At 40.8% G+C, this 18248-nt stretch overlaps 1 pseudogene; it reads right to left on the bottom strand.

The window, feature by feature from the left end:
- Positions 1 to 11743: 11743 nt before the first annotated feature.
- Positions 11744 to 18248, bottom strand: part of LOC122138313 — a 47615-nt pseudogene continuing 41110 nt past the window's right edge.

The following is an 18248-nucleotide window of genomic DNA, read 5'->3' as shown; positions in this document are numbered from 1 at the left end:
CAGGCGCCCCAGAGACTTTTGAGAACGCAGGTGCTGAGGTTGTTAGATATTACGACGGAGTTGGGCAATTTAGGGGGGCTGCAGACCTCGTGTCCTCCCACTTGGGTCGATCCTTTGCAAAAATTTCCTCAGTTGATCGCAAGAGCACAGATGTGTTATTTTTTGAATTTTTATTTTTTTTATTATTTTATATATTCTTTTGTTAGTTTATTTTGTTGCTACAACAGCGATTACTCAATGCATGAGGATGAACTTGTATCATAGTTAATAGTTATAAGTTGAAACGACAATTGGGGAAACATTCAACCCTGCTCTTTGCAATCAGGTTTTATTGTTTGTGATGAATGATTTTGTTGAATAGGAGTCCCGTCTCCTTCTATGTTTATTAAGACCGTCGTCGGATGCGTTCAACTTTCGATTTCGTGAATATTGTCACGTTTTGCAACTAAAAGATAATTGTGATCTGTTTTCTTCTTACATGCATCACCCCTAAGTCACATTTCAAGGGCAAAAAAATAAAAAAAAAAAAAGGTGGTTAAAAGTTTTAAAGGTTTCTAAATTAAAAGGCACAATAACCATAAAAAGTAAGATTCGACAAAACTAGCCATCAAAACGGTTTATTCAACAAAAACCGATAAGATGAGCATGGCATACACTACAGAACTGTGATGCTAATATGCCTAAGCAACTAGTAATTTTACAGTTTCAGCAAACACTGAGGAAATCCAAATATCACAATAAACTAATAAGAATAATCATAATAATATACATAAAAGAGAGCATCCATTGTCATAATGCGATGTACACAGCAAAGATAAGCCTTTCAAACAATGAAAACAATACAACAAAAGAAAGTACAACTAGAAAGTAACAACGGTAGTGAAGTCGTGGCCTTCTTCTCTGGACATTATATTACATGCTCATCTATAATATGTGCACAATCCTGAGACCTGGTTATGCACCTTCACGATAAACCTGGCTCACCCCCCCGCATCTGCCTGTAACAATAAAATCTGTTTGAACTAATTATAGCACTTACATTTTCTTTTTCAAATCTATTTTATTCTATTCTTTAAAAAATAAGCTACGTCGGTTAGTGCTAGACTAACTGAGGACTTGTCATGGCAATTTTATACTGGTTGTTGCTCTCTGATCGCTGGTCTGATTGCTTGCTATTGTTCTCATTTGTAAGTCGCTTTGGATATAAAAATGATAAAAATAATTTAATGAGAACATAATTAAATGTAAAGAAACTCGATTTCTCTTTCTTCTGGCGTTGTTTGGTGTTCTGACTGGTATTACTAAGCTTTTCCAGGTTTCAGTGGCGGGGCATAGACATTAAGATTTTCCGGACCCTGCGAGTAGACCCAGTTGGTAAATGAGGATTTCAGTTCAACGCTACTCGCAATATCAGCAGGTTTAAAGGTATTAAAAAAGGAGGGTAAATCTAATTTCCAGACGTTGCAAAAACTACATTTTGTTTCTCATTTCGTAACCGTTAGATATGGTGTTAGTCGTTTAACAAGCAGCGTTTTTGTGCAGACTCGACCTGGCTGGGACTACTTGCCAGACATTCGTTGTGTAATGGTAGGATCAAGCACAGCAAACTTCAGGTTAGTATATATACATCGATTTCAGTTTTTTTTGGTTCTTTTCATTTGTAGAACTTGGGATGCCCTTAAAACTGTGTCTGTAATTAGTTGTTATCATTTGTTGAATACTTCACTGTCTGTAACAAAATGAAATAAACCGTACACTCACCTAAGGATTATTAGGAACACCTGTTCAAGGTTTTCTCATTAATGCAATTATCTAATCAACCAATCACATGGCAGTTGCTTCAAATGCATTTAGGGGTGTGGGTCCTGGTCATCAGACAATCTCCTGAATTCCAAACTGAATGTCAGAATGGGAAAGAAAGGTGATTCAAAGCACTTTTGAGCGTGGCATGGTTGTTGGTGCCAGACGGGCCCGGTCTGAGTATTTCACATATCTGCTCCGTTAACGGTATTTTCAACGCACCACCATGTTCTAGGGTTTACAAAGAAATGATGTGAAAGGGAAAAAAAACATCTAGTATGCGTCGCGCAGTGCCTGTGGGCGAAAATGACTTGTTGATGCTAGAGGTCCGAGGAGAAGGGGCCGACTGATTCAAGCTGATAGAAGAGCCACTTTTGACTGAAATAACCACTCGTGACAAACCGCGGTATGCAGCAAAGCATTGGTGAAGTCCACAACACGCCCAACCTTGAGGCTGATGGGCTACAATCAAAGCATAAGACCCCCACAGGGTACCACGCATCTCCACTACAAATAGGAAAAAGAGGCTATAATTTTGCACTGAGTGCACCAAAATTGGACATTTGATAAATACGACTATGGAAAAAATTGTTTGCCTGGTCTGATGAGCTACAGTTCCTACGTGACATTTCTAACGTGCTCTGACGACATATCCAATTGTGGAGATGTCAGAATTTTAGGGTAAACAGAATGAGAACCATGGATACACAGCACTAGCCTTGTTATACCCTAATAGAAATGTGATGCTTATACGAGTGTCCAGGCTGTGAGGTGTACTGTGTTGTGGGGGGTTTTATCTTGGTGTGAATCGCACATTGTTAGGGACCCCCTCCTGTAGCTGCCAATTGGAGACACGTTGATGTTAATTATGGCCACGCTACACTGCTTCAACACCACCGCATTGCGTCTTAGGAACCCATGGCCATCCCTTTATGACCACCCATGTACCCATCCTCTGAATGGCTACTTCCAGCAGGATAAATGTCACCATGTCACAAAGCTCGAATCCTTTCAATTTGGCTCTCTGGAACACCAGTCAATGAGTCTCCCCTGTACTTAAAATGGTCCCCCAACAGTCCACCAGAATCGCAATCCCCAATAGAGCAGCTTTGGGATGTGGGCCTGCAATCGGGAGCGTCATGCGCCGTGCTAGTGCAATCCAGCCACCAAACTCGCCAACTAACTGGCACAAGAAGCTATCTCTATCAATATGGCCAACATATCTATCAGGCATCGCTTTCAGCACATTGTTGAAATCAATTGGCAACGTAAAATAATGCATTTCTGAAAAGCGAAAGGGGCGGGTCAAACACCCGTATATATGTAGGGTGTTCCTACCATAATCCTCTTAGATGAGTGTTACCTAATCCAAAAGCGTGTGCATTCTGCAAGTTAGTAATGGTAACTTGGGTCGTGCCACCCGAAAGGAGTTTCCTAAGTGAAACGCACTCTCCTTTCATCTCAATACCTTTTCTCCTGTACTGTGCCCCTGGGGCTTGAAAGACCCTCAGCGCCCCGAAACGTTCTCGAAGCAGTTGCCTTGAGTCTTTAGTCATTTTCAGCGAAACCTTGACTACCTAATTCTAGCTCTTCTACTCATTCTTTGGCTATTTTCTAGTTCTATTCGTATGTCTATTTAAATAACAGCATACGGATGTACTTCTGTTTCGGGCTTATGACCAATCTCGAAGCTTGTCATGATCGCACTATGTTACACTGCAGTGTATGTTCTCTTCTCTTTGGTCTTGATTGCTCTTTTATTGTTTTTCATTTGGAGTACCGCTATTTGGAGACAAGTGGTCCTGCTAAATGATTAGCTGTACATGTTAATGTAAAGCATTTTCAACGGTGATAATAACAATGGGTTAAACTCATCTGCTTTTTTAATAAGTGGTGGGGACACCCGCGACAATTTCGTTTCTGCTAGTATTTTTACTTTTTCACATTATTATTTTATTTACCACAAGTGTCTTGTGGGTGACGTTGGTTTTCAGAGTTTTTGAAAACTTAAGTTTTTCGTGCATATGTCAAAAAATACATCCGACATGATAACGGTACAATGGCTGTGCTGGTGCAAAGACAATATTTTGAACGCAAGGTGCTGAGGGTGTTAGATTATTTACGGGGACTGGGCAATTCAGGGCTGCCAGACTCATTCTCTCCCATTGGTCTCTCTTTTGTCAATAATTTCTTAGTTAACTCGCAAGATGCCTGGCTGTGTTATTTATTTATTTATTTTGTTGGCTGCAACATGCTATTAATCAATGCCATGCTGATGAACTTTTATCATAGTTAATAAGTTATATGGAAACGAAAGTGGTCTGACATTCAACCCGTTCTTTTTCATCAGTGGTATTATTTGTGATTTGAATTTTTCTGAATGGGAGTTGTCTCTTTTTCTATTTTTAATGAAGCCCGGCTTCGGATGCTTTCACTTTCGATTTAATTGTGATCTCTTGTCACGTTTTGCAATAAAGATAATTGCTGTTTTAGCTTACATGTATACGACCTTTTCACCTTTTAGGCCAAAAACAAAAAAAAAAGGTGGATTCATTGTTATTTTTAACAAATAACATGCACAATAGCAATAAAAGTATAGATTCGAACAAACTAGCCATCAACAACGTTTATTTCAAAAACGAATAAGATAGATGCATGGCCTACACTACATGGCTGGTATGCTATATAGCCTACATGACCTAGTAATTTACAGTTTAGCAAACACTGAGGAAATCATATACAACTAATAATAAGATAAATAAAAGAGAACCATCCATTGCATAATGTGAGACACACAGCCAAAGACTAAGCTTTTCAAAATGAAAAACAATACAAAGAAAAGTACAACTAAAATACAACTGGGTACAGTCGTGGCCTTCTTCTCTGCTTCATCAGTATTAATGACTCATCTATAATCGGTGGCACCAATCCTGAAGAACTGGTTAATTGCACTTCACTATAACCTGGCTGGCTCTCCTCTGCATAGTGCCTTCTAACAATAAATCTGTTGAACTAATACATAGCACTTACCTGATCTATTCCTTTTCTAATCTAGTTTATTCTATTCCTTTAAAAAAAAAAAAAAAAAGCTACAGACTGACAACTATGCTCCCACTACAGACAACCTTGCGCTTTACTATCATGTTAAATTTCTATCCGCTAGTGACATCACTAACAGTCCCTTTTTGTCTAATTTTTTATTATTGATTACAGTGTTGTACTTGAACTACCTTTTTTGTTTGAATCGCTCAACACATTTTACAACAGTAACCAGGTGTTGAAAGACAATATTACGAAAGTCGCAGTTCCAAGCGCAAATCGCACACTTGCGCCAACCTGCTATCATGCTACGCTGCGCGACTCACTCTCTAGCAGTAATATCGCACACCGCCTCAAAGTCATACACTCGTATGGACCCAATGGAAGACAGCACCTGTGGTGAATTCCACAAGATGAAAACTTCATTTTTGTACACGCGTAGGAAAAGTACCATAGGGCGTGTCCTGCAAGTGAAACAAAGACAAACAGTACCACCCCAGCCTCTTCAAATTCCGCCCGCGGCCATCAGAACAGCAGTAAATATGAACGCGATATCGAAACAAAGTGAATGTAAGCTGAGTCACTCGTTAGTGGGTTTAATTTCCTCTCGTGGAAAAAAATCAAACACTTAATATGGCTGTAATGTATTAAGAATAGGCCTACATAAAGTGGAATTAAATTAATGAGATCAATGTCAATTATATTATTTAATTTACTACAAGGCAAGCAGATGACCATAAACACAATGTTGCAAACTTTTCACTTGTCCCTCCAATACAGCAAAACGCTTAATGTGGCATTACATCAGTTGTGCTAACCTAAAAGACAATTCAGGAGCCTATAATGTCTTTTCCTGTTTGACATTAAAGTATATACAGACCAACAAAATATATGTCTGTATATATGCATTATGAAATGCATTAATTGATATTAAAAGCATCACATGCGTTTATGCGTTACACGTAAACATTTTCCAATCATTATAAATAAAACACGTTAATGTAAACGTTTATGCTTAATGGACAAAGATGATATAAAAGAGTCCTGGTGAGACAGTTATTCTTGTCGATGGAAAAACGCTTAAACCGCGAAAACTTTGCGTGTTGCTTCTGTATTTCTGGGCTCATCCTGCTTGCCTGTATCACTATACCTATTAGTTATGCATATGTTTGATTTATTATTTGTTTATTTCTTTTTCACTTTTAGAATAATGACAGAGGAGCATATTGGTTTTTGGTCTTTATCATCTTAGGCTATCATGAACAATGAAGATGACTATCTTATATGGCACATTAATGGACCATGTTTTTGCTGCTATGTTTGTCGGCCCTACCATGTTGGTTTAATTAAAATTCATTATAGTAATAAATTGTAGTGGAAATGTGTGCTATACTTCTTTCATAACTAGCATCTTAGTAGCATATTAAGTGTTTTGTTTTTTCCTACGGGAGAGAAGACGCTCTAGCGCGGAGACATGTTTGCGTCACTGCATGCCTCATATTTTTCTCGCTGTTTAGTGTGGCCAGTGGTACTCTTGCGCGTGGGTCTTGTCCCTTTTCTTGTGCAGAGCGCGTACACGTGTTTTTCTGTAATTAAATTAAGTTTTAATCGTTTTAATCACCACAGTCGTCTTGTCTCCCATTGGCAAACCACGCATGATTTGCTTGTCGACTGCAAGTGTGACAGGTCGTAAGGCAGGTAGCTAGAGAGGTCTTCAAGTGGCGATCTGCCAAGTTGACACTTGTATTAGGTAGGTTTTATTTTGGTTCTTTTCCATTTCTCAACCGACTGGCTACTGTTGTATAAAGTGGGTATGGAGAGTTGCACACAAGAAAAAAAATATAAATCTAACTAGAACAACATATAAAATAAAGACACTAGCAAGTATGACTGGGTTCACTAGCGGATAAGCGCAAGTGTCCGACGAATGCAAGTCCTGAGCATGCAGTCCTGAGAGTGCAAGTACAATTCTTGCAGCCAGACCCTCCCTTGACGTGTTCTGTATGCACTAGACTTAACTTGGAAACTGGTCATGGCACTTTTATACTGTTTATTGCTCTCCTCGCTGGTCTCATTGCTTCTATTGGTTCTTCTCATTGTTCTCGCAGTCCTGCTTTCACTATTTTAATGTCAAGGAGTGCCCTCGCTATTGCGTAGTAAAATTAATAAAATAATTAAACTGAGAAAGTGAATTAAATGTAATAAATGTGTTAGCAAATGCAAATTAACTCGATTCCTCTTCTCTGGTCTCTATGTTTTTCTAGTAGTAGATTCTTCGACTCGTGTGCAAAGATCATTCTTTGAGCGTAGACACATTTCCGCTGATTATGCAGTGGCCGCCGAGCAATAGCATGAATATTTAGTCCTGGAGCGACTGCGAGCTCAGTATGACCGGTTATAATCTGGAAGCTTGAGGGACTTTGCAGTTCACGCCGCGCATCCTTGTGCTATTATCAATGCGAGGTTACTAAAGTTACTGAAACAAGGGGGTAAAATATATTCCAGCGTTGCAAACAAACTACCATTGCTGTTTCTCATTTTCGGAACAGTGTTTTTGACCCAATAAATGGGTGGTTTTTCCATACTTAGTTTGGGAATCGGTAGTTGCACGTTTTCTATGTTGCAGCACTCGTCGTCCCTGACTGATTGCAGAACACTTGCCTTTGTATGCCCTGTAATGGTAGGGATAAAGGGTACAGGTCACAGCCAACTTCACGCTACAGCTCTATACACAAATATATTCCCCGCGCCACATTTTTAACATTCTGTGTTCTCTTTTTCATAATTATAGTTGCTAATTGCAGATGAATTTAAAAAGAACTGTCCCTTCTGTTTATAGTTGTTAATCTAGTTGTTGAATACATTCACTGCCTGTCAATACAATTGAAATAACCTTATATAAGCGATACGGCCTATCTGTAGACTATTTTTTGTGTATACTCGCGTTGGTGAGGAGTCCCACGGTTCTTAACTAACCCGTTTCAACACTGATGATTACAATCATAACTGCGGCTTTCCGAAACAAAAATGTTGCTAAAACCTGTATTGCTACTTGACGCTTGGAGACGTTGTGGGCGCTAGTGGTTTATAAAGTCGTTGATCATCCTAACCCACAGTTTGTGGTGTTGTATCGTAGCAGTCTCGCGCAAAGGCACTTAAAAAACTCCCCGCGAAACGAGCTCCCCGGGCGCCAAGCAGCATAAATGGCTGCCCACGGCTACCCGGGTATAATGTCTCACGCTGTGACTGTGTGTTGTGCAACGTTTGGATGGGTTAAATGCAGAGGCTACGCTTAGCATTAGTCTGAGTATCGACGGCCACCATAACTTGGCTTTACGTGCACGTTTCATCACTTTAAAACTTTCACTTTTTTTTTCATGCACTGAAAGTTTTTATTTCTTATGACTCAACATAAAAGTTCTGCAATGAAACTTAAAAGGTGGTGTCTATTTGATAAAAGTATTACATGAAAGTGGCATAAAGAATATAATTGTGGTACCCTATATTGATAGTCTTTTATTTAATACGATATTGTTTTGGTGTCAAAATGGGTGTTGGTTAGTAGATGTTTGACATATGGTGCGTAGGTGAGAACGCATAGACAATTTATGTTCTATTTAACAATATTAACTTCAAATAGTGATTCTACACTCACAATCAAAGGCGAAAAGGAATTAAGTCATTTGAGTGAATGTTGGATTATTAAATACCTAATAAAGTTCTCCTTGTTAGTTAGACAGAAATGTAATCTCCCTATTGCATCCCTTGTTTACAAAAAAAAAAATTTGATTGCCGAAAAACCAGGCAACATAGGAAACCTAGCAGAGTGTTGATGTTAACGTGCTTGTAGAAATTTGCTGGTATTAAAAAATATGACACAAATAACAGTTAATCTAAAATGCACACAATTTCTTAACTTGATTTCTGGCATTTAATACATACCTTACCTTTCAGAAGGTTGCTGGTTTAATATGATTTTGTTGGTTTTTGTTTTAGAAATATCTAATTTTTTTTCTTTCAGGGATACGATTTATTTATAATTAGGATACATTATAATTTATATTTTATAATGTAATGTACAACAATGATATATTTATCACAATTTCATTCAATTTGAGTGTTCTTCCATTCGAACTTTCTATTCATCACAATGGAATCCTCTGTAACTGAAAATTAAGTGGCAAAGTTATGGTTTGGGTGGGTGGCTAAACAAAGGGGATTTACTGTTAAAATTAAAAACCTTGGACGAAATGATTGTGTTTGCATTATGTTCCTTAAATGCAAATACATGAATGATGTGTTCAAATACTGATAGGTAGTAGTCAACTAGTACGTAGTAGTAAGGCTATTTACATTCTACTGACAAATATAATGTAGGCAGAATTCTCTTCAAATTAAACCAGACTTTTATTTTGACAGGTTGCCATGAATACTTTACAGTTTCTGTGTATGTGATATGATGCTAGTTCCTTCTCATATAGGTTCACTTTGGAGTGCCCTGCGATGAGTCAGCGCTTTGAGGTATCACATTCGGTGTGACGAATGTCTGAAGCCTTGTATACCATCACACCAATTCATTGGCCGAATAGCGCTTAGCACCGCCTCCGACCCAACCAGCGCACCGTAGTGAAAGCTAGTTATCTGCAGTGCGTGACACTATTTTCATCAGATTTCCTTCAGGAAGTGAATCATCTGTCGCCCGTAGGAAGAAACGTTTGTTGTCGTGTTCTCAGCATATTTTCCTTCTAAGAGCAGATTTACATCCTCTTCAGCCGCTGTGCGACACGAGTGAGTGTTGCAGGAGATTGTGTCGAGCCGTGTTCACAGCGTTCATCGCAGGTGGAGACCTCATTACAGGTGCATGTGCAATGTTTTTGGCCTAACCACACGATCAAGCATACAGCGCCTTACGTCGCCTTTTCTAATTGGTAACACTCTGAATAGCCTGCGGCCTAAAAAGTATTTGTCGTGCTCCTGTGTGCCCTTCCCTAAGGAAGTAGGCCCTGCATCTAAGCCCCGCATCCGTTTCTGCTATCCCTCTCCCTTTACACTGTCGGTTGCGCTAGGGTGAGACAACAGAGTTTTCCACCTTTTCTCTCACTCTCTACTCCAAGGTCAAGTCAAGTGCTACGGGGATCCCCGTTGTCTTTAATCAACGATACTTTGCACAGTCCTACCACAGAAGCTTGTGACACGATGTCATCTTTTTTTCGGTTGTACTGCCTAATGTGACGAAGACGTGCACTCAATCCACAGCGCCAAGAAGACTCCGATTCGGGACTGGTTGTTTTTGGGTGGAAGTGGTGCAGTTCTCCTCCCTCCGAAGCAGACAGGAGAAGCCATCACCTCCCCCGTCTTACATATGCGAAACGGTATCGAACGTATTGGTAAGCACGTGTCTGTTTCGGACATTTACTGGGTTTGGGATTAGAATGGGGATAAGGCGTATTAGACCATAACAAAACAAATATCAAACAGCCCAGATCGTGAAACTGATTGATCCGATGTCCGGTCTAGCCACACTTCCAATTTTCACAGCCTCGCGTAATAGCTTCAGGCATCTTCTCCGTTCTTCCAAGTACCTCGCCTAACTTAGAGTTTTCGAGGTTCGCTGTGTGAAGTAATCTCCTTTTTAGGATTCCTACTACTAATCCCCCCCGCCTCTGCTGTTTCTCCCTGGGGGTTTCTCAAAATGGCGTAACATAGATATGGCGGCGATTGCCGGCGGAGAAAAGACACTCTCGCGGTGCAACTCTACCTCTGACTTGCAAAACTCAGCTGCCAATGCGTCGTCGGAGTCACCTCCCCCTGTTCCATGGTCCAGGCCATGCCAAAGTATGTCCACCTTTGGTCGTGAAATCTTATCTTGTGTCAGCATGGACAAAGCTATAGTGCTATCTACGGGGGTAACTCCAGGCTTATCAAGCAGAGGTGACTTAAGGGCACTACTTGTGTACAGATGCGAGAACAGTGGGACCTGACTTCCGGAGGCTGTTTTAATCTAAGGGCTTATCCAAGCCAACACGAGCATCAACAGCAACTACAAGGGAGATAATCCACATGGCATTGGATATTACAGCTGTCATTTGGCCGCCACCTTTGGCTCAACATCTCAGCGGACATTCACAAAGACAAGGACAAACTTTTCTCTTCGATGCCATCCCATTCTCTTACAGAATGAGCTGCATATATACTTGCGAGCAATTCAGTGATCCCAAGAACTTGTCATGCAGAGAACAGAATTTAATACTCAAGCTAAACTAAACTGTCTCACATAGCCAGACTTTTAGTCGTCACAGCCTCATCCTCTATCGCAGTAGAGCTAGGTAAGTAGAGCATCAGGACATGCTTTTCATCAACGTTTTTTTGCAGCGCCGTGCCAACGCGAGAGTATCATAAACAAATCAACGAATCCCAGGTCCTTCAGGACAAAAACAAGAAGAAAACACCAGGCCCAGATCTGGCCGTTACACCAGCCTGTTTTGAACACCCTGTTGCGTGACCAGCTAGGCCCCCATCTCGTTCACGAATCTTCAACAGATCCTCTGGAGTTTGTGTGAAGTGCATTCCTGCTGCAGTTCAAAAGTCTACGCTCCCATTGCCGTCATCCCCATTTTCAAAGAAACCCCATAGTAGTTACTGGACTTAACGACTAGTCAGATCCTGTGGCTCTAACATCTGTACGTCATGAAGTCGTTTGAAAAACTGTACTCTCAAGTGCTTATCTGAAGGACATCATCTTGACCCTTACTGGACCCCCTGACAGTTTGGTCTCTACCTGAGCAAAGGCTCATGTCCGTGGAGTGGAGTGCAAATCAACATTGGGATTGTGCCATCTTCATCCTGTCAACATCTGGACAAAACAGGGACTTATGTGAGAGGACAAACCAGGGTTTGTGGACTTTCAAGTTTGGCTTTCAACACCCATCATCCCAACGTCACCAGACCAAACTTGACCCTCGCTCGACCCTCGTGCCTTGGACGAAGCTCTATCTGTCACGTGGATCACCAGCTCTTTCTGACAGATATAGGCAACAGCTACTAGTGAGACTGGAGAAAATGTCACCAACAGCACCCGCTCAACAACAGGCTGCTCCAGCGACCGAACAAGAGCGACTGGTGCCACCCCATCAGGGACGCATAGCTGCTTCTCTCCCCACTGCTCTTCTGCCGGCTGTACAACCAAACCGCATACTGCTACGCTCAACGAAGACCTCCTTTGACTCAAGCTCCCATGAAGTTTTGACAGACAACACTCACACTCATCGGTCTCATCCAGGACGGTGACGAGTCTGCTTACAGACAAGAGGTTAGCATTGCAGTCTGGACTGCGTACTGGGTGCAGATCCAGTACTTAACAACCTGGAGCGTTGAACATCGCTCAGACGACAGCTGAGCCGAGGATTGAATCGTGGATTCTGCAGAAGTCAAACCACCCGCTGCACTCCCCCCACTCACACCATCAATGAACAGCAACTGTGGCTGTCTGCCAGTGGGTCCATTATCACAGATAATTTCCTGGAACCACATACTCGATTCAGGTACCTGAATGGGGACAATCACAGTGACTCCTATTGTGTCAAAAGGCCCAACAAAGGAACTGTACTTCCTATCTGCCAGCTGAGCCCAGGAAGTTTTAACCCCTTGCCCACAGAGAGCTGCATGCTGAAAAACAGTTCTGCTCAGCCGTCGAGTCCTGCTCCTGTGCACTTCAATAAATGTGTGAGTCCTTGTCCCTTGTGCACAAGAAGACTACAGAGAATGGATTCGGACTGCTGAAAGAGTATTATTGGTACGCCCCTATACCACCCTTCCAAGAACTGTATACATAACAGAGTGAGGAAAAGGGCTCAGAAAATCACTATGGATCCCCTCACACCCAAGTTACTCCCATCTTTGAACTCTTGCCATCTGACCGGTCGCTTCAGACAGCCGAAAATACTACTAGACAGTCAGGCACAAGAACAGTTTCTTCCCCCTTCAATCTACCTCATGACCAGTTAATGTTTCCCCAACTTATACAATAAAAATGTGCAATATTCCTTATATTTATTTGTTCGCCGACGTTCTCTTCCTTCTCCTCTAGTACATCCCGACTGCATCTTACTCAATCCAATTCCATTCAGCATTTATAGCACCAATTGTTTACACTTATTTATCTGCAAAGGCCGTTTTTATTTTTTATTTTTTTAGACTGTGTGCTTGTTGTCTTTTGTTGTCTTTGTGTACTGGAAGGCCCTCATCTCACGCTAAAACATATTCCTTGGTATGCGCAAGCATCCTAATTGCGAATAAAGCTCTTTCCATGATTCTGATTCTGATTCTGAAAAACAACCAGTGAGGCCATCGCACATTTAGATTTATACCCCCCTCAGCAAGAAACTGTTGGCCCTAGATCGTTGCGAGGACCTGCTCGCACCACTTCTAGCAACGTATAACTGTGATTCCAGATTCTGAGTTCGATTGGCCAAAGGCCTCTTCGTTCTCATAGTGCTCTCACAAAGCAGTTCTTAGATCCTACCTTTGCTTGTCCATGTCTATAGTTGGAGAGTGGAGGACGACCACAACAAGCATATTCGCCTCTGCTCATTGTGGGCCTCCTTCCTGACTGCAAATTTTAATGGTCCCTAATGCGTGCTATACTACACCTGCGGCAAGATTTTCAGGTTGAGTTCCCTTACGATGAGCACTCCCTCAGATACCTCTGCCTGATTCCAAGCCCTGCAGGGTTCAGGAAAATTCGCAAGGGTCATGGGAAGCGGCGCTACACCCCTTTATTACTGACGGCCCTCAGGCTAAGACCGCCCTCCATGGGAGTGGTTGGGCTGGCCCGACAGGACACGTCGGGATGTCTTGTGCGTTATGCGATAATCTGGATAGTGGATGGTTTAGTCATGGCCCTATGCAGGAAAATCAGTATGAACTACGTCAAAAGTCAGAATGACTAAAAAGCCCCATAGTGGACTATTTGGGCACGTGGAAATGCTTGGCCCGACGTCTCCACAGGGGTACTTACACAACCGTTTCGATCACGGTTTACACCATCCCAATTTCAGAAAGTGGCCACCTCCGTTCAGCGAGGTTCTTCCTACGACTGTACGTTCTGGGAGGCCTCGATTTTACAGGTCAAGAGATTGTGTCTCACTCCTAGAGAAGGGGCTTATAGAAGAGGTACCCCCACTCAATGGAGTCAGGCTTTTAACAGCCGTATTTGTTGTGTTAGGAAGGATATTAGTATAACGCCACAGCAATTCAGCTAGTTACGTAATATACATGTATTTCAGTTAACTTTGTTCTTTCATTTGTAGCTTGCAATGCTTTTAAAACTGTCTCTGTTATTAGTTGTTTTCTTTGTTAAACACATCACTGTCTGTTAACACCATGAAATAAACCTATGTAAACGTAGGCCTATCTGTAGACTATTCATATTTTATTTGCTGGCTGTATGTCACATTCACTTTACTTCACATTTTTTTTCTCTAAAAGTTTCTTCTTATTATGACATTCATTGACTACATCGCGCGACATCGAATAAATAATAACAGGGCCCATCTACTTGATATAAAAAAAATTAAATTAGAATAAAAGATATCGGATTATGGACACACAGTTGGATTAGGCTTTTTATAATATAGATTTTGTTAAAATGTGTGTTGGTTCTTTAAGAGATGTTTTGATATTGTGTGAGACACGTGTGACACATTATATTGTTTTTGATAAAAATATGTTAAAATGGTACACAGAGAAAATGTACATATTGTAGACCTTAATATCTATGTCCCTGTACTTACTGTGCTTTTAAAGCACTTACTGGTTGATATGCTGAAACTCAGGTAGGTCCGAGTTGGTCGCTCTGTACCGGAACATGGTGCAGTGCACACAAATAAAGTTGAATCTAATCTAAGCGCCTATCAATGATGGTAGGCTGAACCCGTTCCCAGGACATAAGGATTACATAATGAAGACTCTCGCTGCATCAGTGTATTAATGCTACATGCGATAATATGTGTGCACAATCTAACAACACTGGCCACTGTCACATCAATAAAACCTGTGCTCTCCCCCCTCTTGCATATGCTGCCTGTAAACAATAAAATCTGTTGAACTCGATTCCTTCTCTGGCTTTGTTTGGTGGTCGGGACCTTCCGGTCTTATGTGATTTATTACGGTTTTCAGTTCTGGGGGGGAGGCAATCAGTTTTGGCGCCCCCCGGACCTGCGAGTAGAACCAGTGTGGGCGTGAGGAGTTTCCAGTTCACGCTCCTTGCAGATCCAGCAGGTTTAAAGGTATGGGACATTTAAGAGAAAATATAGAGGGGGGGTTGGGACTGAATGATTGCAGACATTCTTTGTGTAATGTTAGAGGATAAAGCGCATGCAAACTTCAGCTAGTTATGTACATCGATTTCCAGTTCTTTGTTCTTTTTTTCATTTGTTAGCGTGCGATGCTTTAAAACTGTCTCTGTTATAAGTTGTTATCATTTGTTGATACATCGCACTATCTGTAACAAATGAAATAAACCCTATATAAACGAAGGCCTATCTGTAGACATATTTTTTGTATACTGGTGTGATGATCCATGTCTTAACTTGCCTGTTCCAGCATTCTCCATGCTGTCTGATTTGTAAGCTGATGCAATCATACACTGCTCTGCAGAAACATGTTGCTTTAAATTTATTCTTATTATTCTACGACTACATAAATCAATAAATAAAAAGGGCCTCTATTGATAAAAAAATAAAGTGGAATAAAGATCAGATTGTGGCCTTGATTAGCTTTTTAATAAGATGTTGGTAAAATGTGTGTTGGTGTGGATGTTTGATATTATGTGCTTGAGAGACAGTGACAATTTGTTTTTTAAAAATATTAATTCAATATCTGAATTCACACTCAAAATCAGGGGAAAAGGATAGTCATGGAAGATTTGATTAATAAAGTACCGTTTTTTTTCTGAATTTTGAGCATGAATCAGTGTTGGAATTCTTGTCACAAACTAAAAATAAAAAAAAAAAAAAAAAAAAAAAACTGTGCTGATGCACCCAAAACAAAATCCACATACTGGGAGACAAGAGGAGTGCTTGAGTGTTATGATGTTAACTTCTGGCATTAAATACATGACATTACCATTCAAAAGTTTGGGTTTACTATGATTTTTTGTTTTGTTTTAAAAAAATGTATACTTTTGTGATCTTCAAAAGGATACATTAATTTAATAAAAATTATAGTGTAAACACACATCACACACACACCGTTTGTTTTTTTGCTTGAGAAAGTGAGGAGGACATCCATAGAGGCGGTATGTGGTTTTTATAGTTATATGCGAACTGTATAATTCTATAAGCCCCTACACACCAGCCCTACACCTAACCCTTCATTTTATTTGTAGAATAGAGAATTTATATATATAGATATATATATATATATATATATATATATATAATATATATATAGTATATATAAATTCTATTTCAAATAAATGCTAGTTCTTTCGAACTTTTCTATTCATCAAAGAATCCTGCTTCGCTGCGTATAAATGAAGTAGTAGAAGCAAGCTTCCTGCAGATTTGCCTTATACAGCATAAGCAAGATCAGACCCTTCCTGCTCAGAGCAACCGCCGAAAAGCTTCTTGCATCCAGCTCTTGTTCTCTTCCAGACTGGACTATTGTAATGCTCTCTTGGTGGGCCTTCGGTGTTCTATCAAGCCTCTGCAACTTACCAGAATGCAGCAGCGAGGGGTGTCTTTAATGAGCCAAAAAAGAGCTGGCCGTTATGCTCCTCTCCTAATCACTTTACACTGTGGCTACCACGTAGCTGCTTTCGCAAAGTACATCAACTATCAAAGGTACGTGAGGCTTGCCATACAAAGGCGACCACTGAGCCGCGGCACCAATATCTCCTAAATTCACTGTATTCAAACATACTTGTCCTCCATAAACTTGCATTCTGCAAGTTAACAACGCATATGTAGTTACCTATCCCACAAAGAGGTATCCAAAAATCCTCCTGGACCCTTTATCCTCGCGATTACTGACCTCTGGTGGCAAAATGACCCTCCCAATCCCAAGGTTTAGAACACGCTGAGTGCTTTGAATTATTTCAAAAAATTTGACCAAACCTAATTCTAGCACTTATCTATTCTATTCCTATTCTAATTCTATTAGAGAAACAGCTACGTGTACTGACTTCTTGTGCGCTAGACTAACTAGGAACTCAAGGCCCATGACACTTGTATATAGCTGCGTGTAGGATCTCTCGTTAGTCCTTATTTGCTTGTATTGTATTTCATTTGTAAATTAAACTTGCGATAAGAAATGTCTGCTAAATGATTAGATATAAATATACATGTCAAAGCTCATTTGCTGCAACTGTGCTCAATAAACACAGGACCTTAAACTGCTGCTTTTGAAACTGAGGAGTGTGCAGGGCCACCACAGCGCCATTTCGGTTTTGGTCTGCCATATTTTCTTTTTTTTACTATTATTTTAATAATCCAATGTACTTGGGGGGGGACTGGGTTTAGAGTTGGAAAAACTTAATGTTTCGCTTTTCAAAATCACGCATCATTGTACGGTCAGTGAGGCTCGGGTTGTGCCAGAGAATATTTGAAGGCAGGTGCTGAGGGGTGTTCGATTACTTTATCACGAGGGGAACTGGGCAATCTCAGGTGCATGCAGACTCATGTTATCTTACCAATCGTTGTGCAGCTCTTTTGCAAATAATTTTCTTGGTTGCGCAAGTCGGTAATCGCCACGGCCATGTATATTTTATTTATTTATTTATTTGTTTGTTTTTTGTTGTTGTTTACTGCAACATTCACATTAATCAATGCATTCTGATGAACTTTTATCTCGTGTGTTGGGGGCCTAACAAGATAATTGTTAAAAGATAAAACTAAGAGTAACAAGGCCTAGTCGGAGGCCTAGTGGTTAGAGACTTTGACTAGGTTGTGGTCATCCTCGAGCTTCTCGACCTGGGCCCTTGAAACAAGGCACCCCTAACCCTTCCCAACTCTTGCAGCAGCGTACAATGGCTGTCTCTGTGTGTGTGTGTGTGTGTGTGTGTGTGTGTGTGTGTGTGTGTGTGTGTGTGTGTGTGTGTGAGTGAGTGAGTGAGTGGTTTGAGTGAGTGAGTGAGTGAGTGAGTGAGTGAGTGGTGAGTGAGTGTTGAGTGAGTGGCGGAGTGGTGAGTGAGTGAGTGAGTGAGTGGTGATGGAGTTCCTTCACTGCTGTGTGTGCACTTTGGATGGGTTAAATGCAGAGCACGAATTCTGAGTATGAGTCACCATACTTGGCTGTATGTCACGTCACCTTCACTTTTTTCACTAACTTGCTACCCCGGGGAGAAAACCACATGTTCATTCTTGGGTTTTAAAAATCTTTTACTTTTGGGAAAACATTTTTGGGCCCGC

Source organism: Cyprinus carpio, chromosome B8, assembly GCF_018340385.1.
Source record: "Cyprinus carpio isolate SPL01 chromosome B8, ASM1834038v1, whole genome shotgun sequence".
Taxonomy (NCBI): domain Eukaryota; kingdom Metazoa; phylum Chordata; class Actinopteri; order Cypriniformes; family Cyprinidae; genus Cyprinus; species Cyprinus carpio.
Note: the sequence above shows the minus strand (reverse complement) of the source record. Positions and strands in the feature narration are given on the sequence as shown.